Source organism: Hyperolius riggenbachi, chromosome 9, assembly GCF_040937935.1.
Source record: "Hyperolius riggenbachi isolate aHypRig1 chromosome 9, aHypRig1.pri, whole genome shotgun sequence".
Classification (NCBI taxonomy): domain Eukaryota; kingdom Metazoa; phylum Chordata; class Amphibia; order Anura; family Hyperoliidae; genus Hyperolius; species Hyperolius riggenbachi.
The window spans coordinates 288,441,528-288,462,249 of NC_090654.1; positions in this window are offsets into that span (position 1 = coordinate 288,441,528).

The window sequence follows — 20,722 nt, forward strand, 5'->3', positions numbered from 1 at the left end:
TGGGGGACATTGCGGGATCGGCTTTCCAAGCAAGCATCCAATCATGCAGGGAAGGCATTATTATAATGAACATTTCGAAAGTACAATAAGCACTAACTGTAAGGAGTGCTAATGCATGAGATAAACAAATAAGGAGAGATAAGTCATGAGATAAATAGATAAGGAGAGCTAAACCATGAGTTAAGTTAGATAAGGAGAGGTAAATCATGAGTTAAGTCATTTAAGGAGAGATAAATTATCGTAATAAAATATTGGTATATATTAACAACACAGAAGCCTCACCCTCTAACGCTAAAACCCCCCTTCCTGATGCCTAACCCTAAACCCACCCCTTCCTGACACCTAACCCTAAACCCCCCTTCCTGATGCCTAACCCTAACTCCCCCCTTCCTGACAGCTACGCCTAAAAACACCCCTACCTGACACCTAACCCTAAAACCCCCCTTTGGTAACATGCACGTCATGATGAGCATAATGACTTAATTACGATTTCGCGAAATTTCGCGTAATTAGTGTAATTACGATTATGGCCGTAAGTACATAATCGTAATCAAGAAGGATTTCGCGAAATTCCGCGTAAGCGTAATTTTCGCATTACAGTGGGTATCGCGAAATTACGTTTGCCTTGCATGCAACCATTTGTAAGCATAGTTACATAACGTAATTTCGCGATAGTTCATATTTCTGTAAGCGTTAATTTTCGTGTAGTTTTCGCGTTACGGAATGCTGAGTTGTTTTTCGAGACAAGTTGTACTGTCTTCATGTGCTATTTCGCATATAAAATTCACCATGTAGTGATAATTCGCATCAAAATTCGCCATGCAGACGAAAACGCGAAAAAAATAAGCTAAATTTCGCGAAAATTAAGCGAACCCTTTGGCGAAAATTCGCGAGCAACCCTGCTAACAAGTAATTACGAAATTCGCGAAATTACGAAGAAATGCGAAATTACGTTATGGTTTAACGTGAAATTACGTTATGGTTTAACGCGAAATTACGTTATGAACGAAACGCGAAATTACGCGTTGAAAATTACGCTTACGGTATTTTCAATTACGATTTTAATGGCAATTACGCTACCATAATTTCGCATCGTAATAGCAAATTTGGCATGCGTAATTATAGTAACGCGAAATTTCGAAAATTTCGGCTCAACTCTAGCTGCACCACTAGACCCCTTAAAGGACTTACGAGGCCAACTACGTGAAAAAAGTTAATTACCTGCCTCTAAGTTTCAGGCACGGAGGACGCCGTCCGCGCCCTCCGTGCAGCGCCGCCGGGTCCTCCGCTCATTATCCCCCCCGGGCCGGCTCCCGACCCCACGGCCCGGGTCGGGCTCTCCTTCCCCTCCAAAGATGGCCGCTTCCTCTGGCCGCGGCTGCGCAGTCCGCCTGACCGCGAATGCGGCTGCGCAGCTCTAGGGCCAACTCCTCCGATCCACGCTACGTAGCGTGGAACGGAGGGGTTGTCCCTAGAGCTGCGCAGCCGCATTCGCGGCCAGGCGGACTGCGCAGCCGCGGCCAGAGGAAGCGGCCATCTTTGGAGGGGAAGGAGAGCCCGACCCGGGCCGTGGGGTCGGGAGCCGGCCCGGGGGGGATAATGAGCGGGGGACCCGGCGGCGCTGCACGGAGGGCGCGGACGGCGTCCTCCGTGCCTGAAACTTAGAGGCAGGTAATTGACTTTTTTTACGTAGTTGACCTCGTAAGTCCTTTAAGGCTAGGATAGCAGAACATTATTTAGGGGCTTTGTGGTCCACCAGGAACATCTCAAATGTAGCGAAACATTTTCGTGAAGTGCATGGGGGTGATATGTCCGGTTTTCTATTTCAGGCCATAGAGAGGGTCTTCTTACCAAGGAGAGGAGGTGATCTACTGTCAATAATCCGTAAAAGAGAGGCCTTATGGATTTTTCGCCTTGGAACCAGAGCCCCAAAAGGACTTAATGCAAGGTGGGATCTGGCTCTGATGACAGGTTGATTTATAGCTAATCCTATTTCTGTATCTTGGGGGGGGGGGGGGGGGGGGGTTGTGTACTCTAGCATGTATCTAGCTCCTTTAGATATTGCATTTTTCATTGAGCGATTTTGTATCTTTGTTCTCTTTTTTTCTGTATTTTGGTTTTCTGTATTAATTGTATAGATTTTAAATGCTTCTATGTTTGTACAGGATGGTGGCTTTCACATGGTTGGAGCTTGACACTTGTTTGCTGGCCCCTCCCTAGAGAGGGGTGGTCCATGCTCCTCCCTGGCTTGTTACCACCCATAAAACCGGATGAGCTGATCTGTATTTTTAGCTATGATTAAGGGCAGCCTGTCCCGAAACATGTCAGCTATGTACTTTTTATTGATTTGAGGATATGTCCTAAATAAATATTGAGCATTTTTGAAGAGACATTGTTGCGGACCTTCCCTTTCTACTGCATTCATCTATTGGACTAGGCTACCAAGAGTCCAGCACTGTCACAGTTTGCAGTTCAGCAGTGAACTCTCTACCTTTACTGTAAACACAAGATAACATTATCTCCAGTTCGGATGTGTCCAACTTTCCCGGCAGGGAGCTTCGAAGTCCTGTGTTTAACCCATTGAATGCTGTTCTAGGAAAAAAAATGGTGGTAGTATATAATATTCTGTAAATAATGTATGAGAGCAAAGAAGAAATGCTGGGTTTCATTCCACTTTAACTGTAAGGAGTGCTAATGCATGAGATAAACAAATAAGGAGAGATAAGTCATGAGATAAATAGATAAGGAGAGCTAAACCATGAGTTATGTCAAATGAGGAGAGCTAAACCATGAGTTACCGTATGTCAAATGAGGAGAGCTAAACCATGAGTTATGTCAAATGAGGAGAGCTAAACCATGAGTTAAGTTAGATAAGGAGAGAGAAATCATGAGTTAAGTCATTTAAGGAGAGATAAATTATTGTAATAAAATATTGGTATACTGTATATTAACTATATTTTATGACAATTTAACCTAACCTTACTCTCACACAGAACTCTCCCCCTCTAATGCTAAAACCCCTTCCTGATGCCTAACCCTAAAACCTCCTTTCTTGACACCTAACCCTAAACCCCCTTTCCTGATGCCTAACCCTAAACCCCCCCTTCCTGACAGGTAAGCCTAAACCCCTCTTCCTGACTAGTGTTGGGCGAACATCTAGATGTTCGGGTTCGGGCCGAACAGGCCGAACATGGCCGCGATGTTCGGGTGTTCGACCCGAACTCCGAACATAATGGAAGTCAATGGGGACCCGAACTTTTGTGGTTTGTAAAGCCTCCTTGCATGCTACATACCCCAAATTTACAGGGTATGTGCACCTTGGGAGTGGGTACAAGAGGGAAAAAAAATTAGCAAAAAGAGCTTATAGTTTTTGAGAAAATCGATTTTAAAGTTTCAAAGGGAAAACTGTCTTTTAAATGCGGGAAATGTCTGTTTTCTTTGCACAGGTAACATGTTTTTTGTCGGCATGCAGTCATAAATGTAATACATATAAGAGGTTCCAGGAAAAGGGACCGGTAACGCTAACCCAGCAGCAGCACACGTGATGGAACAGGAGGAGGGTGGCGCAGGAGGAGAAGAAGGCCACGCTTTGTGAGACACAACAACCCCGGCCTTGCATGAGGGCAAGAAGCGTGCGGATAGCAGGCTTTGTACCGCCATGCAGTCATAAATGTAATAAAGATAAGTGGTTCAATAAACAGGGACCACGCGGCAACGCTAACCCAGCAGCAGCAGACGTGATGGAACAGGAGCAGGCGCAGGAGGAGAAGGCCACGCTTTGTGAGACACAACAACCCAGGCCTTGCATGAGGGCAAGAAGCGTGCGGATAGCATGCTTTGTACCGCCATGCAGTCATAAATGTAATAAAGATAAGTGGTTCAATAAACAGGGACCACGCGGCAACGCTAACCCAGCAGCAGCAGACGTGATGGAACAGGAGGAGGCGCAGGAGGAGAAGGCCACGCTTTGTGAGACACAACAACCCAGGCCTTGCATGAGGGCAAGAAGCGTGCGGATAGCATGCTTTGTACCGCCATGCAGTCATAAATGTAATAAAGATAAGTGGTTCAATAAACAGGGACCACGCGGCAACGCTAACCCAGCAGCAGCAGACGTGATGGAACAGGAGCAGGCGCAGGAGGAGAAGGCCACGCTTTGTGAGACACAACAACCCAGGCCTTGCATGAGGGCAAGAAGCGTGCGGATAGCATGCTTTGTACCGCCATGCAGTCATAAATGTAATAAAGATAAGTGGTTCAATAAACAGGGACCACGCGGCAACGCTAACCCAGCAGCAGCAGACGTGATGGAACAGGAGGAGGCGCAGGAGGAGAAGGCCACGCTTTGTGAGACACAACAACCCAGGCCTTGCATGAGGGCAAGAAGCGTGCGGATAGCATGCTTTGTACCGCCATGCAGTCATAAATGTAATAAAGATAAGTGGTTCAATAAACAGGGACCACGCGGCAACGCTAACCCAGCAGCAGCAGACGTGATGGAACAGGAGCAGGCGCAGGAGGAGAAGGCCACGCTTTGTGAGACACAACAACCCAGGCCTTGCATGAGGGCAAGAAGCGTGCGGATAGCATGCTTTGTACCGCCATGCAGTCATAAATGTAATAAAGATAAGTGGTTCAATAAACAGGGACCACGCGGCAACGCTAACCCAGCAGCAGCAGACGTGATGGAACAGGAGGAGGCGCAGGAGGAGAAGGCCACGCTTTGTGAGACACAACAACCCAGGCCTTGCATGAGGGCAAGAAGCGTGCGGATAGCATGCTTTGTACCGCCATGCAGTCATAAATGTAATAAAGATAAGTGGTTCAATAAACAGGGACCACGCGGCAACGCTAACCCAGCAGCAGCAGACGTGATGGAACAGGAGCAGGCGCAGGAGGAGAAGGCCACGCTTTGTGAGACACAACAACCCAGGCCTTGCATGAGGGCAAGAAGCGTGCGGATAGCATGCTTTGTACCGCCATGCAGTCATAAATGTAATAAAGATAAGTGGTTCAATAAACAGGGACCACGCGGCAACGCTAACCCAGCAGCAGCAGACGTGATGGAACAGGAGCAGGCGCAGGAGGAGAAGGCCACGCTTTGTGAGACACAACAACCCAGGCCTTGCATGTGGACAAAAAGCGTGCGGATATAGCAGCAATGCTTTTTGCCGCCATGCAGTCATAAATGTAATACAGATGAGAGGTTCAATAAACAGGGCCCGGAAACGCAACACCATCCCAGATGTTCATTGGTCATGTTACTTGGTTGGGGTCCTGGAGTGTTGCGTAGTCATTTCCAATCCAGGATTGATTCATTTTAATTTGAGTCAGACGGTCTGCATTTTCTGTAGAGAGGCGGATACGCCGATCTGTGACGATGCCTCCGGCAGCACTGAAACAGCGTTCCGACATAACGCTGGCTGCCGGGCAAGCCAGCACCTCTATTGCGTACATTGCCAGTTCGTGCCAGGTGTCTAGCTTCGATACCCAATAGTTGAAGGGTGCAGATGGATGGTTCGACACAGCTACGCCATCTGACATGTAGTCCTTGACCATCTTCTCCAGGCGATCGGTGTTGGAGGTGGATCTGCACGCTTGCTGTTCAGTGGGCTGCGGCTGCATGGGTGTCAGAAAATTTTCCCACTCCAAGGACACTGCCGATACCATTCCCTTTTGGGTACTAGCTGCGGCTTGCGTTGTTTGCTGCCCTCCTGGTCGTCCTGGGTTTGCGGAAGTCAGTCTGTCTGCGTACAACTGGCTAGAGGAGGGGGAGGATGTCAATCTCCTCTCTAAAGTCTCCACAAGGGCCTGCTGGTATTCTTCCATTTTGACCTGTCTGACTCTTTCTTCAAGCAGTTTTGGAACATTGTGTTTGTACCGTGGATCCAGAAGGGTATAAACCCAGTAATTGGTGTTGTCCAGAATGCGCACAATGCGTGGGTCACGTTCAATGCAGTCTAGCATGAATTGAGCCATGTGTGCCAGAGTCCTACCAGAATCCTCATCATCCTCTTGTGAGCGTTGTGATAGTTGTTGTGATGCATCATAGTCGTCACCTTCCTCCTGGTCTGCTTCTGCTGACCATTCGCGTTGAATTGTGGAAGTCCAACGTGCACCGCTCTGGCCCTCGTCAGTGGTGGCATGAAATTCCTGCTCCAACTCCAGCTGTTCCTCCTCCTCTTCTTCGTCATAGCTGCTGGGGCCAGCGTTCCCTGAGGCGGATGGCCTGATGTTGGTACCATCACGCTGATCGTTTTCTCCTTCAGATTCCCCCAGTTGCATCATGACAGCTGTTTCCTTGATTTTTAACATCGACCTCTTCAGTAAACACAGCAGTGGTATGGTAATGCTGACTGAAGAGTTGTCACTGCTCACAAGCAACGTGGATTGCTCAAAATTTTGGAGGACTTGGCAGAGGTCCAACATGTTGGCCCAATCGGATCCACAGAAGCTTGGCAGCTGGCCGGATGCGCCTCGGTACTGCGCCGTCATGTACTGGACCACTGCACTCTTCTGCTCGCAAAAGCGGGCTAGCATGTGCAGCGTAGAATTCCAGCGCGTAGGGACATCACACAGCAAGCGATGGTGGGGGAGATTGAAGCGCTCCTGCATCTTGGCGAGTGCCCCCGAAGCAGTACTGGAATTTCTACAATGTTTGGACACTCGACGCACCTTCAACAGCAGATCGGGCACGCCTGGGTATGTCCTCAGGAACCGCTGAACTACTAGGTTCATCACGTGCGCCAGGCAAGGGATGTGTGTCAGCTTAGCCAACCTTAAAGCGCGAATGAGATTACTCCCATTATCACACACAACCATGCCCGGTTTCAGGTCCAGCGGTGCCAGCCACAAATCCGTCTGTTCCTTTATTCCCCTCCAAATTTCCTCCCCTGTGTGCTGCTTATCCCCAAGGCAGATTAGCTTCAGCAACGCTTGCTGACGCATGCCAACAGCTGTGCTGCACTGCTTCCACGATCCTACTGCTGCTGGGTTAGCGTTTCCGGATGAGGTACAGCTTTGAGATGCGTTGGAGGAGAAGGAGTCAGAGAGGTAGGTGCTGCTGTTATCCAGTGGGAGGGACGGCGGTGCAGCTGTTTGTGGCGTGGGCAACACCCGTGCCGTAGCAGGTGAGGAATCGCTGCCAGGCTCCACAAGGTTCACCCAGTGCGCGGTAAGGGAGATGTATCGACCCTGGCTGAACGCACTCGTCCAGGTGTCAGTGGTGAGGTGAACCTTGCAGGCAACGGCATTCTTCAAGCTTCGGGTTATTTTGCTGACCACGTGCTCATGCAACTCAGGCACTGCAGAGCGCGCAAAGTGGTAGCGGCTGGGAACCACGTAACGTGGGATGGCCACTGACATCATGCCCTTGAAGCTGTTTGTCTCCACCAATCGATATGGCAGCATTTCGCAGGCCAGAAGCTTGGCTATGCTGGCTGTTACTGCCACGGCCCGGGGGTCATTTGCTGGCAATTTCCTCTTGCGCTCAAACATCTCCGACACAGACAACTGAACCGTAGCGCTGCACACGGAAGGGCTGTTGGTTGTTGTGTTTGATGAACACTGGGAGACCTCAAGAGCACTACTCCGGAAAGTGACAGTGTCAGCGTCGTCTGATGTTTGTGAATGTTGTGAACCACGCAATGGCTGGGCTACTGCTGCTGCTGAGGCGGGTCTGGTGGTGAGTCTGGTGAACCCAAGGGAGGCAGTGTTGTTTCTGGTACCCTGTCCTGACGCGTTTGCCCAAAGAGTGGGATGTTTGGATAGCATGTGACGGCTCATGCTGGTGGTGGAGAGGTTGTTAATATTTTTCCCCCTGCTCAGGCGGGTCTTGCACACCTTGCAAATCGCCATGGTAACATCCTCAGTGCAGTCTTCAAAGAAAGCCCAGACTTTGGAGCACCTGCCTCCTTGCTGGCGATTTCTGTTTGCTCCTCTTTTGCCTCTCACTTGAACTTCCACGCTTGTGGTGCCTGAAATTGCGCGCCGCCTACCTTGTGGCACAAGGCGAACTCGTGCAGCAGTGTGTTCTTCAACAGACTCATCTGTGCTGCTGCTACGACGGCGATGTTCTCGTTCACAAACAAAATCTGGGTCTCTGTCCACATTGTCCATACCCTCCTCTTCCATCTCCTCAAACTCGTCATATGTCATTGTGGGCCACCGCCGTGGAGTAGAGCTCCCCACAACAACCTCTGCGCAGCACACTCCAACGTCGTCTTCCAGATCTTGTCGGCCGACCTCCTGCAATTGCAACCCCTCCTGCCCAAATTGCTCTGGGATTTGGGTTTCCGAGTCCTCTTCGGACTCGCCTTGTATTTCAGTGCGCGGTGCATTTCCCACAGTTAACGGTTGTGAATCCAGGCACAACATTTCTGGCTGTTCCTCCATTGACCTTTGAAAGGTGGAAGTTTGTTGGGCTGGGAATAGCTCCTGCGAATACCCCATTGTGTCCTGAGGTAATTCATCGGACTGGTTATCTGGCAGTTGTGTGCGTGGTGTCGCTGCCGGTTGTGTCAGCTTTGTGCCCACTGGCTCCTTGTAACTGGCTGAGGACTCGGACCTCGTGCGTGATGTGCTGGTGCTGCTTAACCCACTGCTGGACGCTTGAGAGGTCATCCAAGTAATTATCTGGTCCTGTTCTTTTGGATTTGTGAGGGTTGTTGTCCTGGACAACATGGGCGGTATTGAGTGGGTTTTCTTGGGTGCTCCCCTGTGGCCTGTACGTGAACCGTCAGGGGAAACACCTCTTCCCTTGCCCCTCCCTCTTTCACCGGATTTCTTCCTCATTTCACTTATCCTTACAGTACACGCTGACTGGCAGCAGTACAGTGGCAGTACAGAAATGCTATACAGTACCACTATTCCCAGCAGCGACACAGAGCACAATGCTATACAGTGACGGGTGAGCGGTGTACCACTATTCCCAGCAGCGACACAGAGCACAATGCTATACAGTGACGGGTGAGCGGTGTACCACTATTCCCAGCAGCGACACAGAGCACAATGCTATACAGTGGCGAACGAGCGGTGTACCACTATTCCCAGCAGACACAGAACAGTACACAGAATGCTATATAGTGTGGCTGAACGAGCGGTGTACCACTATTCCCAGCAGACACAGAACAGTACACAGAATGCTATATAGTGTGGCTGAACGAGCGGTGTACTACTGTTCCCAGCAGACACAGAACAGTACACAGAATGCTATATAGTGTGGCTGAACGAGCGGTGTACTACTGTTCCCAGCAGACACAGAACAGTACACAGAATGCTATATAGTGTGGCTGAACGAGCGGTGTACTACTGTTCCCAGCAGACACAGAACAGTACACAGAATGCTATATAGTGTGGCTGAACGAGCGGTGTACCACTGTTCCCAGCAGACACAGAACAGTACACAGAATGCTATATAGTGTGGCTGAACGAGCGGTGTACCACTGTTCCCAGCAGACACAGAACAGTACACAGAATGCTATATAGTGTGGCTGAACGAGCGGTGTACCACTATTCCCAGCAGACACAGAACAGTACACAGAATGCTATATAGTGTGGCTGAACGAGCGGTGTACTACTGTTCCCAGCAGACACAGAACAGTACACAGAATGCTATATAGTGTGGCTGAACGAGCGGTGTACTACTGTTCCCAGCAGACACAGAACAGTACACAGAATGCTATATAGTGTGGCTGAACGAGCGGTGTACCACTATTCCCAGCAGACACAGAACAGTACACAGAATGCTATATAGTGTGGCTGAACGAGCGGTGTACTACTGTTCCCAGCAGACACAGAACAGTACACAGAATGCTATATAGTGTGGCTGAACGAGCGGTGTACTACTGTTCCCAGCAGACACAGAACAGTACACAGAATGCTATATAGTGTGGCTGAACGAGCGGTGTACTACTGTTCCCAGCAGACACAGAACAGTACACAGAATGCTATATAGTGTGGCTGAACGAGCGGTGTACTACTGTTCCCAGCAGACACAGAACAGTACACAGAATGCTATATAGTGTGGCTGAACGAGCGGTGTACCACTATTCCCAGCAGACACAGAACAGTACACAGAATGCTATATAGTGTGGCTGAACGAGCGGTGTACTACTGTTCCCAGCAGACACAGAACAGTACACAGAATGCTATATAGTGTGGCTGAACGAGCGGTGTACTACTGTTCCCAGCAGACACAGAACAGTACACAGAATGCTATATAGTGTGGCTGAACGAGCGGTGTACTACTGTTCCCAGCAGACACAGAACAGTACACAGAATGCTATATAGTGTGGCTGAACGAGCGGTGTACCACTGTTCCCAGCAGACACAGAACAGTACACAGAATGCTATATAGTGTGGCTGAACGAGCGGTGTACCACTGTTCCCAGCAGACACAGAACAGTACACAGAATGCTATATAGTGTGGCTGAACGAGCGGTGTACTACTGTTCCCAGCAGTGACACACAATGACTGGGGGGGACCCTGGCTAGCGTGGCTGGAGCGCGAACTACCCTGCCTGCCTACCCAAAGCTAAACCCACAGACAAATGGCGGAGATATGACGTGGTTCGGGTATTTATTTACCCGAACCACGTGACAGTTCGGCCAATCAGAGCGCGTTCGGGTCCGAACCACGTGACCCGTTCGGCCAATCACAGCGCTAGCCGAACGTTCGGGGAACGTTCGGCCATGCGCTCTTAGTTCGGCCATATGGCCGAACGGTTTGGCCGAGCACCGTCAGGTGTTCGGCCGAACTCGAACATCACCCGAACAGGGTGATGTTCTGCAGAACCCGAACAGTGGCGAACACTGTTCGCCCAACACTATTCCTGACACCTAACCCTAAAAACTCCCCTTCCTGATACCTAACCCTAAACCAGTGCTGGTCGTAATGGAAAAATCTATGCTTACGGATCATTACGCGTAATTTTACGCTATTAGGCATTACGCAATTACGGTTACGGCGTAGGAAATTATGTACGGTTCATCACTGTAACTACGCGTTAACTTACGCAGTTACGCGTAAGGATACCGTAATGTAGGCGCTTACACTACGATGTTACACGTAGTGCCGTAATACCCATTAATGCGTATTTTTTGACGCATACGGACGATGTGTACGCAATAGCCGTCAATGTGACAGCTTTTGCGTACACATCATTCGTATGCGTCAAAACGTAAGCTTATATACTGAAGGGCGGGAGAAGATACTATTGGTTGCTTAGGATGTTGACTGATTGGCTACTCTTAGAAAAGGGGAGTTTTTACGTTAGTAATTACGCGTAAAATTACGCGTAAGTCTTCGTAAAATTACACATACCTAGCAATTACGGTAGACAGTGTAATTACGATACCACTTAACTCCTTACGCGTAAATAATTACGCGTAAGACCGTAAGTTACGCGTAGCGCTTATGCGTAAATTTACATTGAATTACGATGCGTAATTACGCTCATGCGTAATTTCGGCCCAGCACTGCCCTAAACCCCCCTTCCTGACACCTAACCCTAAACCCCAATCCTGACACCTATCTCTAAACCCCCCATCTTGACTTCTTGACACCTAACCCTAAAACCCCCCTTCCTGACACCTAACCCTAAACCCCCCCTTCCTGACACCTAACCCTAAAAACCCCCTTCCTGACACCTAACCCTTAAACCCCCCTTCCTGGCGACTAACCCTAAACCCCTCCTTCCTGACACCTAATCCTAAAAACCCTCCTTCCTGACACCTAACCCTAAACCCCAATCCTGACACCTGTCCCTAAAACCCCCCTTTTTGACTTTTTGACACTTAACCCTAAAACCCCACTCCCTATTGCCTAACTCTAAACCCCCCCTTCCTGATGCCTAGCCCTCACTTCATCCAAATTTCTGATTCGGAACACAAATCGAGCCTTGCAAAGACATACAATTTCAGCTCTGGTTAATGTGGGAAATTCAGAGCTGACTGCAGACAGAAATGGAAACACACTTTTTCTTTTTATAACATTACGGAACTTTTTGTGGGCCGCTGAGCTGTTGTGTAGCAATGTTCTGTGGAAGTAAAATTACACTTTAAATTGAATTCGACTGAATAAAGTCCCCCTTAGTGTTCCTCTAATGCCATGCGATGCGGAGAGCTCCCGTGACTCTGGGGAGACGGCGTGATTCCATTGCGCTCCTCTGGCTCCAGAAAACGCAAAATCTACGAGTGGAATTTTTCAGACCTCCCGGGGACTGAAGTGCCGGAGCCACGGCGTCTGCATGACAGCCTCACAGCACGGTGCCATCCGCGGGGGACTCTGGGGAGACGGCGAGATTCCAGTGGTACCCCCGAAACAGGCAACATCTACGAGTGGAAATTTTTAGACCTCTGCATGAGAACCTCACAGCGTGAAGCGCAGAACGGGCCGCAGGGAGCTCTGCTCGACGTGTCTCCAAATGATTCGCCAGACAGAGGACCATTCTTCTGCTGCACAATAGAAATGCAATGGATTGATTATTAAGGAGGCGAGCAAGAAATTGGGCAACGTCTTTGCTTTTATATTGAGAAAAGCTTCACTGAGGTGGAAAATTGAGTAATTAGAAAGTTTCTCCATTCTCACCGCCCGATACTCATTTTGGCAGTTTTGTCTGTTTAAAGAGAAGCTCCGACCACAGAAATGAAAGTATACATCCTTCAGTGCAGACGGGTTAAAATAAGTCTAATCGCCTATTGTCACACGTGTAATTGTTTCAATTCAATTCTGCAACTGATCCCACTAGCATAAAAGTAGCATCAGAGAAACAGAAGTATTTATAGGCAGGTCCGGGCCGGATTTGTACTTTCCAGCACCCAAAGCCGCACTTTATTGATATGAAGCCCCAAAACCTACCAAGGGCAGCCGCAGTGCCAGAGAGGTGTAAGCAGGGGAGGGGACAGCTGCAGTGTCAGAGAGGTGTAAGCAGGGGAGGGGATAGTTGCAGTGTCAGAGAGGTGTAAGCAGGGGAGGGGACAGCTGCGGTGTCAGAGAGGTGTAAGCAGGGGAGGGGACAGCTGCAGTGTTAGAGAGATGTAAGCAGGGGAGAGGACAGCTGCAGTGTCAGAGAGGTGTAAGCAGGGGAGGGGACAGCTGCAGTGTCAGACAGGTGTAAGCACGGGAGGGGACAGCAACAGTGTCAGAGAGCTGTAAGCAGAGGAGGGAACAGCTGCAGTGTCAGGGAGGTGTAAGCAGGGGAGGAGACAGCTGCAGTGTTAGAGAGGTGTAAGCAGGGGAGAGGACAGCTGCAGTGTCAGAGAGGTGTAAGCAGGGGAGGGGACAGCTGCAGTGTCAGACAGGTGTAAGCACGGGAGGGGACAGCAACAGTGTCAGAGAGCTGTAAGCAGAGGAGGGAACAGCTGCAGTGTCAGAGAGGTGTAAGCAGGGGAGGAGACAGCTGCAGTGTTAGAGAGGTGTAAGCAGGGGAGAGGACAGCTGCAGTGTCAGAGAGGTGTAAGCAGGGGAGGGGACAGCTGCAGTGTCAGACAGGTGTAAGCACGGGAGGGGACAGCAACAGTGTCAGAGAGCTGTAAGCAGAGGAGGGAACAGCTGCAGTGTCAGAGAGGTGTAAGCAGGGGAGGAGACAGCTGCAGTGTTAGAGAGGTGTAAGCAGGGGAGAGGACAGCTGCAGTGTCAGAGAGGTGTAAGCAGGGGAGGGGACAGCTGCAGTGTCAGACAGGTGTAAGCACGGGAGGGGACAGCAACGGTGTCAGAGAGCTGTAAGCAGAGGAGGGAACAGCTGCAGTGTCAGAGAGGTGTAAGCAGGGGAGGAGACAGCTGCAGTGTTAGAGAGGTGTAAGCAGGGGAGAGGACCGCTGCAGTGTCAGAGAGGTGTAGGCAGGGGAGGAGACAGCTGTAGTGTGAGAGAGGTGTAAGCAGGGGAGGGGACAGCTGCAGTGTCAGAGAGGTGTATGCAGGGGAGGGAACAGCTGCAGTGTCAGAGAGGTGTAAGCAGGGGAGGGGACAGCTGCAGTGTCAGAGAGGTGTAAGCAGGGGAGGGGACAGCTGCAGTGTCAGAGAGGTGTAGTCAGAGAAATGAAAGAGCTAGCTAAGGATTACCGCAATGCAATGCGCCTCTGTTGGTCTACCATTCAGTTGCAGCCTATGAGCGCTCTCATTTGTTTGATGTCTGTTTGAGAGAAATGTGTATACCATTTTATGACTAGTAGCACTAGCAAAAAATTATGTTTTTATCGTTAGACTAGCGGTAGGTCTTCCCCGAGAGGACCCGTCATCATTCTGGGAAGTCTAGTAGGGAATAATTTGTGCACATATTATTTATACTGAAGCTAACGTCCTCCTTTGCTGTACCTGCTTTTGAATGCATGTTGTGTATTTTAGTCCACTTTGTGGAGCTCTGCACATCTATTGAAGGTAGTCAATTCAGGTGCAGCCTCTGTTTGGGAGCGCTGCCAATGTCTCCTGCTGTACAATGCACATATAGAGGTGTTCATTACCAGCATAGCACCAATGAAAAGCTAATAAGAAGAGTGAAGGAATGCCCCAAATGGGCTCCTCTGCCTCAAGGGCCCCGCTGCAGTCACAACTTCTGCACCCCCTATTGCTACGCCACTGCTGAGAAGATATAAGACCTGTCAAAATACCCATTCACAAATCAGCTCCAATGCCCCAATCTATCTCCACAGTCTTCACCTTATGTGGCACGTCCCCACTAAAACAGGAGGTGAGATGATAACACCTGCCTGACTTCGGTTACACCCAGGCATTTGATGTGCAAGGTAATGGATCTGAATGCAGGGTGAGCGAGTAAGCTTCCAGGCCAAACAAGACACACAAGCAAGAGATAATAAGTAACAGTCCAGGGTCATACACTAAGTCTGAATACGAGGTATAGAGGGTCGAGGCAAGCGAGGTCGAGGCAATCCGAGGTCATTCCAGGCGGTAATAAAACAAGGTCATGATCCAGGCGAGAGGTCAGTCCAGGCAGTAATAAAACAAGGTCGTGATCCAGGCAAGAGGTCAGTCCAGGCGGCAATCAAACAAGGTTGTGATCCAGGCAAGAGGTCGGTCCATGCAGCAATCAAACGAGAATAGTCTGGATACAAGCAAAGGTAAAATTCCAGGAGTTCAAACAGGCAGAGCAATACAAGAGCACCTAGCAAAAGCTAAAGTTATAACATGCAATGACCAAAAGCACACAGCACTCTTATATATCACAGTCATCCAATCAGTGTCCAGCCACACACTTCAACCACCAATCAGGCAGCAGAAGTATTTCTGACTAACATATCAGCTGACACAAACCTTCAAAAGCCTGCCTAAGTGTCAGCTGACTAAGAATGTCAGCTGACACTAACTCCTGCGTTTCTTGGTAGCGTAGGACGGACGCCTAACTAGATGCGTCCGTCCTCTCCTTCTCACAGGACGTGTGCACCCGCCCCTATAAATAAAGACGTGGAAATCTAAAATAGTGTCAGCAGAAACCCTCAGGAATGGATGTATAGATCCCAACTGATCAGGATTTTTTTTCTTCTAAACAAATTGTGGGATTTCGCTTTAATACTGGCTTGTTTTTGTCTCGCCGCCAGCGCCGCACCAGCCGCCTCATTGTATTGCCGCAGCTCAACAATGCTCAGCATCACGCTACTTATTTGGGAAACAGAAATCAAATTAATTACCAGCAATCCATTTAGCTCGGCATTATTAGGAGCCTCTGCATAACAAAGTAATCAGCGGGTGAAGTCGGCGTGCGGAGAACATGAAGTCGCAGTTCCCGGAGACGAGGAATTCAGAGGGCGGTCGCCTAAACCGGAGAGACAAGAGAATTACCATTCCCCGAGGAAGCCATCATTTCACAGATTAATACAGTTATTAATAAGTTGGTGGCGAGGAGGACTGGAAGTTTTAATTCTTTCTCCATGGAAAGCCTTCCAAGCAGCCCTTGAGAAATAGCACAATTGTATTGCATTACTTCTTGTGTTTGGATTAGGAAATGTGAGAAGACAGCAGAGCTCTCATTGTTTACCCACGGCCACAAAATGAAGGTTGGGCTGGCAGCTCCCTGCCCCATTGACGTTATAGCCACCTACACATGCATGGGAGGATTGTCGCCCGACGTAATCATTTGTGAGTGATTTAGGTGACATAGAATAATGGTGGGTACACACACTCACAATTTTATCTGAATATACAGTATGCCGGCCGCCAGCATCAAACCTAAAGACCACCTCCAGCCCAAAAAAGGTCTGAATGGCAATCCATATATCTAGTCTAGGCACTGTGTACAGTTAGATGAACATATAAAATTTACATCTGGTACATCATCCTGAATTCTGTCCAGGAAAGAGGTCCGGAAGTACTGGCTTTAACAGAGAAACGTGAAAGACAGGATGAATTCTGAGGTTGCTAGGTAATTCAAGTTCATAAGCTGATTGTCCAATTCTTCTTCTAATTTCAAAGGGCCCAATAAATTTAGGACCTAGCTTCTTCGATGGGCATGTAAGTCTCAAGTTCTTGGCTGATAGGTATACTTGGTCCCCCACTTCCAAGTTCACATCTCCCCTCCTGTGACAATCAGCCTTTTTCTTAAAGTCCTCCTGAGCCTGAGTCAGTGATTGCTGAAGACGTTGATTATTTTGAACAAACCACTTGGCCAATTCTTCTGCTGCAGGAACTGGGGATTCTTTCACTATACCAGGTAAAAATGAGGGATTATACCCATAGTTGGCAAAGAATGGAGATTGCTTGGTGGACGCATGAACTGAATTGTTGTAGGCAAATTCCGCGGATGGTAATAATTGAACCCAATTATCCTGTGACCCTGAAATGAAGCATCTGAGATATTGTTCCAATGTTTGATTCTTGCGTTCAGTTTGTCCGTTGGATTGTGGATGATATGCTGATGAAAAATGCAACCGGATATTGAGTATTTGACATAGTGCTTTTGAAAACTGTGAAGTGAACTGAGTTCCCCTGTCTGATACGATATCGTTAGGAACACCATGCAACCTTACAATCTCCTTGATGAATGTCATAGCAGTAATTCTTGCAGAAGGTAAGCTCATCATAGGAATAAAATGCACCATCTTCGTTAATCGGTCCACCACTACAAAGATCGTGTTAGCTCCATCTGCCTTCGGTAACTCTACAATAAAGTCCATTGAGATTGAATGCCATGGTCTAGGAGGAAGAGGTAGTGGATTCAACAGTCCCCATGGTTTGAGATTCGAACCCTTGCTCCAGCTGCATACTTGGCATGACTTGACATACTTTTCACAGTCCTTCTGCAACGCAGGCCACCAGAATAAACGTTGCACTAATTCCTGTGTTTTTGCCACTCCAAAGTGACCGGTCAGCTGATGGTCATGGCACAGTTTGAATACCTCCAACCGTTGCTTTTCCGGCACAAAAACCCTATCTTTGAAAAGCCACAACCCGTCTTTGGCTACTAACTGTGTCTTTATCTTGTCCGGTGGGTCTGCAGAGTCTTTACGGAGCCGTTCTATTAACTCCGGTTGTATTAATAAAAAATTCTGCCTGGACAGAACAGTATCCATTACCTTGGGCATCTCTTCTTCAGGGAACATGCGAGACAACGCGTCCGGTTTAGTGTTCTTTGAACCAGGGCGGTATGTGATATGGAAACAGAATCTTAAAAAAAAAGTGCCCATCTGGCTTGTCTTGGGTTAAGTCTTTTTGCTGTCTTCAGATACTCTAGGTTTCTATGATCAGTGTAGATTAGGATATCCTGAAAAGCCCCTTCCAATAAGTATCGCCATTCTTCCAGAGCGTATTTAATGGCTAACAACTCCCTGTCTCCCACATCATAATTCCTTTCCGCATCTGACAATTTCCTGGAAAAGAAGGCTATGGGGTAGAGAATTGCTTTTTCACACGATCTCTGCGATAGAACTGCACCCACTGCTGAGTCTGAAGCGTCCACTTCCAGGATGTATGGCACAGCCGGGTCAGGGTGCTTGAGAATGGATGCAGACGTGAATAGTTTCTTTAGCCTCTCAAAGGCGCATTGAGCTTCCGCCGTCCATTTAAACGGGACATGTTGTCGGGTCAGCCTCGTGATGGGTAAAATGATGGCGGAAAAGTTCCTAATAAATTTCCTGTAAAAATTTGCGAACCCTACAAATCTTTGTACTGTTTTTTTGTTGATTGGTGCTGGCCATTCAAGGATAGCTTGAACTTTCTGGGGATCCATGGTAAACCCTTCCGCTGAGATAATAAGTCCCAGGAACTGAATTGTATGTTGCTCAAATTCACACTTTTCAGCTTTGGCATAAAGGCTGTGACGTCTTAATCGCTCCAATACCTGACAAACCTGTTTCCTGTGCTCCTCCAAGGATGCTGAAAAAATCAGGATGTCATCCAGATATACTACTAGAAAGTGATCAATAAACTCCCTGAGAACGTCATTAATGAAATGCTGAAAGGTGGCTGGTGCATTGCAAAGTCCAAATGGCATGACTAGATACTCAAAATGACCGTATCGTGACCTATAGGCCGTCTTCCACTCATCCCCTTCTCTTATCCTTACTAGGTTATAGGCACCTCTCAGATCCAGTTTTGTAAAGATCTTGGCGTCTCTTAGTTTCTGGAACAGTTCCGGCATAAGTGGTAAAGGGTACCTGTTTTTGATTGTAACCTTGTTCAATTCCCTGTAGTCAATACAAGGCCTGAGGGTTCCATCTTTCTTTTGGACAAAGAAAATTCCCGCACCAGCAGAGGATTTCGAAGGTCGGATGAAGCCTTTCCTCACGTTTTCTTCAATGTACTCTCGTAATACTTCTTGCTCAGGTTCTGACAGGGGGAACATACGACTAAAAGGAATTGCTGATCCGGGCAGTAAATCAATGGGGCAATCATATGGTCGATGAGGAGGCAATACATCGGCTTTCTTTTTGTCAAATACATCAAGAAAAGCATGATACTGTTCCGGTATTGCTTCCTGTAAAGAAGAGGTACAGAGAAGAGTTCCCCTTGATCTTGGTTGTTCCAGTATACAACTCTTGTCGCAATAGGTGGACGGGAAGGACACAGTGCCAGAAGACCAGTCAATTATGGGCTTGAAGCCAGGGTAGTCCTAGGATGACTGGATGGAGAGGTGAAGTAAGGAGGTCCAGCTTCAGTTGTTCCTGGTGTAATCCTTGGATTGTGGTAGCGAGAGGTAATGTCTCATAGACAACCGGACCAGAGCTCACTTCACTACCGTCGGCTAGATGGATTAAAAGGGGATTTTGTTTAAACTGCACAGGTATCCGGTGATTAGTGGCAAATGTGATGTCCATAAAGCAACTGCATGCACCTGAATCAATAATGGCTGATACTTCAACATTTCCTGCAGGTAACTGAAATGAGATAGGAACAGAGAAATGGTTAGTGGATGGCCGAATAATCTGGAGTTTATATGTATGTGGAGTCGGCATGATTTGTTTTTTCTCACCAGGGGCGCAGATCGGGCAGGCATCTAAGAAGTGACCAGCTGATCCACAATAGAAACAGAGATTCTCCTGGCGCCGTCTTTGTCTTTCTTCAGGGGAGAGACGAGAACGAATAACCCCAATCTGCATAGGCTCTGGCTGATCTTGGTCTGTCACAGGAGCGGGGGCACCGACAGAGGAAGCAGGTATCCAGTTGGGGCGTGGACTGTGTTCACTGAATCTCTCCAGCTGTCGTTCCCGGAACCGTCTATCAATCTGGATTGCAGCGGTAATGAGTGTTTCCAAAGTATCCGGAGCATCAGCACGCGATAGTTCATCCTTAATGTAGGCTGACAGACCCTTCCGATATTGGTATCTCAGAGCTGAATCATTCCAGTCGCTGTCGGCCGCCCACCAACGGAACTCCGCGGTGTACTCTTCCACCGACCGGCGGCTTTGGCGAAGATATCCCAAGGCGGTCTCAGCAGTAGCACTACGCTGTGGATCGTCATATAGCACTGCCATGGCTGCAAACAGGGTTTCTGATGTTGATAGAGATACATGTTCTTGATCCATAAGGTTGTGGGCCCAGGCTTGGGGTTCCCCTTGTAGTAGGGAGATGATTAATCCCACTTTTACCTCTTCACAGTAATAAGTGCGGGGTTGCAGATTGAAGTAGAGCTGACATGAGTGACGGAAAGCTCGGAACTTGGTTCGGTCTCCAGAGAACCGATCTGGCATAACTACACGTGGTTCAGGCGGAGGTGGAAGAGGAGCTGCAGCAGGAGGTGTGAGAACCGGGCTAGCAGCTGGTGGAGGGGCGGTTGCTGGAGCTTGGTTCCCAGTTGCAGACATCGCACCCACTCTTCCTTACAGGCGTAGATGGCTAGCCTGCAGTTCTTTCATAGCCTCAGTCAGGGCCGACATCTGTTCATACAAAGTGGTTAAAACCTTCGCTGCCTCAGCGGTCTCTATGTTAAGGCTGTGGTATTCTGTCACGTACCTGGAGGTAAGGAGACCGGTGTGCTGAGAGCAGCAGCCCCTGCGGCTTATCAACCAAAGGCCCTGAGCTGGGAACAGGTGCCTCTGATTAACACGGGGCAGGAGTGTTTGCAGATCCAGTTGTTGGAGCAAGCAGGAACTGGAGACTCCCGCAGGACGGGTCTGGTACTGCAATGACCCGTACGCCAGAGATGGTGTTGCCACGCAGGTCCTGTAACAGACTGGTAGAACAGCAGATCCTTGGGCGGTCCGGAGTCGGTGATAGAGCGGGTAGTCAGACAGGCAGGGTTTGGCAACAGAGCGGGCTATCAGACAGGCAAAGTTT